This window comes from Octopus bimaculoides, chromosome 14 (genome assembly GCF_001194135.2).
Source record: "Octopus bimaculoides isolate UCB-OBI-ISO-001 chromosome 14, ASM119413v2, whole genome shotgun sequence".
NCBI lineage: Eukaryota > Metazoa > Mollusca > Cephalopoda > Octopoda > Octopodidae > Octopus > Octopus bimaculoides.
The window spans coordinates 30,490,004-30,493,771 of NC_068994.1; positions in this window are offsets into that span (position 1 = coordinate 30,490,004).

Consider the following 3,768-nt stretch of genomic DNA (forward strand, 5'->3'; position numbering starts at 1 on the left):
CACACACACACACACACACACACACACACACACACACACACACACACACACACACACACACACACACACGCACACACACATATGTGCACGCGTGTGTGAAAATATGTATATATATATACATATATAACAAATCAAAAAGTGTGGCTTATTAGCAATTAGAACCTAAAAGCAAAATTAATAAAGGTCACAAAAGTGACAATGTATTGACTAGCACCGCTTTTGCTAAAGATAAGCTATATATATATATATATACCCATTCCCTTCCGGTCATTTTAAAATGTAACCACATGCGAATCGTTCGTGATTTTCTTCCTCCTTCTTCCTTTCTATTAGACTTTCCTCTGTTTCCGAAGAAGAGTGTTTGCTCGAAACGTTAAACCATCTTTCTTTCCTTCCCTGAGCGTCTGGTAATACTTTACATGTAACGACCTTGCGTTGTTTTTGTTTGTTCTTTATTGGATTTACTATATACCGCACGCTTACTTGGACCCCGGCCTTCTGACTGACTTTGGAGTACCTAATTCGCGGAATTCTTTCTATCAACGGATTGCATTACCTTGTTTATTCGTAATACGTCATTTCTGCACCTTGACAGTGAATCATTATAATTTGTCCGTGACTCTTCCTCTTTAACTGCTAATTAAAAAAAAAAATTACATTTTGTACCCTTCCCCTTTCCCCCTTTATTTATCTTATTTTATTATATTTTCTTTTATTTCTATATACACGCACACATACATACACACAGGAAAAAATATACGCACCTGCGCACACACATGAACGCATATATACCTCCCCCCACACACCACACACATACACACAACACACATACACGCACATACATACACATACATACATGCACACACACACATACAGACACGCACATAATAACACGCACTTACACACGCACACACACGCACACACACGCACACAGGAATGCACATATACTCCACACGCACAACCTCACACACAACCTCACATACAACCCCACGTACAAATAAACATACACACATGCACATACACACATATGTACACACATACACACACACGTACGCACAACATATACATACACGCACACACATACATACACACGCACATACACGCACACACATACGCACACATACGTCACATACATACGCACATACACACATGCGTATACATACACCTACATTCACACACACGCGCAGACATACACACACACGCACACACGTACACACAACTGTATGGACATACACATGCACACACATGCACTCACATGCACACACACTTATACATACACATACACACGCACACACATACACACATGCACACATGCACATGAGCGCAGACCCACCTTCCACACACACAACACACACAGTTATACATACACGCACACAATTACACATACATGGGCATATATACACACGCACATACACGCACGGACGCACACGCACCCACACATATGCACACACACGCACACACACAGATGTATTCACACACACACATACACACACGCACATACGCACATATGTACACACACACGCACACACACAGACGCATACACACTACACACAAAACACACACACACCGTATACATACACGCACACACGTACATGCACACGCACACACGTACATGCACACGCACACGCATCAAACTGCCAGTCAAACACCTTTCTTATTTCTTTATTGCCCACAAGGGGGGACAAACTGGTACTTTTTTAATTGACCCCGAAAGAATGAAAGAGAAAGTCAACCTTGGCGGAATTTGAACTCAGAACGTAAAGACAGACGAAATAGCGCTAAGCATTTCGCCCGGCGTGCTAACGTTTCTAATTTCTTTATTGCCCACAATGGGCTAAACATAGAGGGGGACAGACAAAGGGATTAAGTCGATTACATCGACCCCAGTGCGTAACTGGTACTTAATTTATCGACCCCGAAAGGATGAAAGGCAAAGACGACCTCGGTGGAATTTGAACCCAGAACGCAACGGCAGACGAAATACAGCTAAGTATTTCGTCCGGAGTGCTAACGTTTCTGCCAGCTCGTCGCCTTTCTACTGACCATTCCTCTACGCACACGTGAAGAAGCATACAACTACACGAAAGACTGCCACTCCTGTTACCAAACTACTGAATTCTTCCTAAATTAAGCGACACAAAGTTCACTCACACATACACATAGAAACAGCCAAAAGCATACACACACACTACATACACAACACATACTTTTCGGATCATGTCCACATGTGACCAAATATTTGCTACGCTTTTGGTCCCCCTGAGGTTACAGATTGGACTTGCTTTCTATTATATATTTTCTTTGTGTCTCTCTATAGTTATTTCTTATACTTTATATTTTTATACATATATTTTTTAATATTTGTGCTGATCGGCGACACTGATAGGTTTCCATATTGTGTCTATGCATAAGTTTTTCACGTTTTACCTGAATTTTATATTTTTATTTTTATATTTTTATATTATTATATATTTTAAAATTATTTTTATGTTTTTTACATAGTTATAAGGTTAATGGTTTTTGTAATTTTCCACATATAGTTTTTCTGTTATTCTCCCCTCCAAACTTTTTTCCGTACGCTTATAGACACGTACAAGGAACTTTATACGTGCGCGCTTGTGAGTGTGCGCGTGGATACGTGCGTATGTAAATATATACGTGCGTATGTAAATATATACGTGCGTATGTAAATATATACGTGCGTGTATGATATACGCAGCTTTAGACGCGTTTTGTCACTACACAGTAATTTCCCTTTGTTTATTTTTTCCTTTGCTTACCTCCCTTTGTTTTTAATTTCCCTTTGGGGTTAACGGTCATTTTTCAAAGGAATCTCCGGTGGCTGGATAACTGAAGAGATGTTGGAGTGGACCCCCTACCCTGGCATCCGAAACTCGGAGTTTTATCATGGCTACTGAATAAGTGTCACATATTTTTACAGATATATATATATATTAATTTTTACAGATATATATATATATATTAATCGATATTAATTAATATATTAATATATGACTAATTACCAGATCTTATAATTATATATATATATATATATACATATATATATACATGTATGTATATATATATGTATATATACTCTTTTACTCTTTTACTTGTTTCAGTCATTTGACTGTGGCCATGCTGGAGCACCGCCTTTAGTCGAGCAAATCGACCCCAGGACTTATTCTTTGTAAGTCTAGTACTTATTCTATCGGTCTCTTTTGCCGAATCGCTAAGTTACAGAGACGTAAACACACCACCATCGGTTGTCAAGCGATGTTGGGGTGACAAACGCAGACACACAAACATATACACACAGATACATATATATATATATATATATATATATATATATATATATACGACGGGCTTCTTTCAGTTTCTGTCTACCAAATCCACTCACAAGGCTTTGATCGGCCCGAGGCTATAGTAGAAGACACTTGCCCAAGATGCCACGCAGTGGGACTGAACCCGGAACCATGTGGTTGGTAAGCAAGCTACTTACCACACAGCCACTGCTACGCCTATGTATATATATGTATATATATATGTATATGTATATATTTGTATATATATATGTATATATATTTATATATATATATTTATATATATACATATATATATACATATATATATAAATAATAATAAAGGAGTTACGACGCAAAAACGTATATATTCAAATGAACATATTTATCTTCTTCAATATATATTTCAGTATAAAGAATTCATTAAGTGACTTAATAAATCAAAATTTCTTTACACATCTTC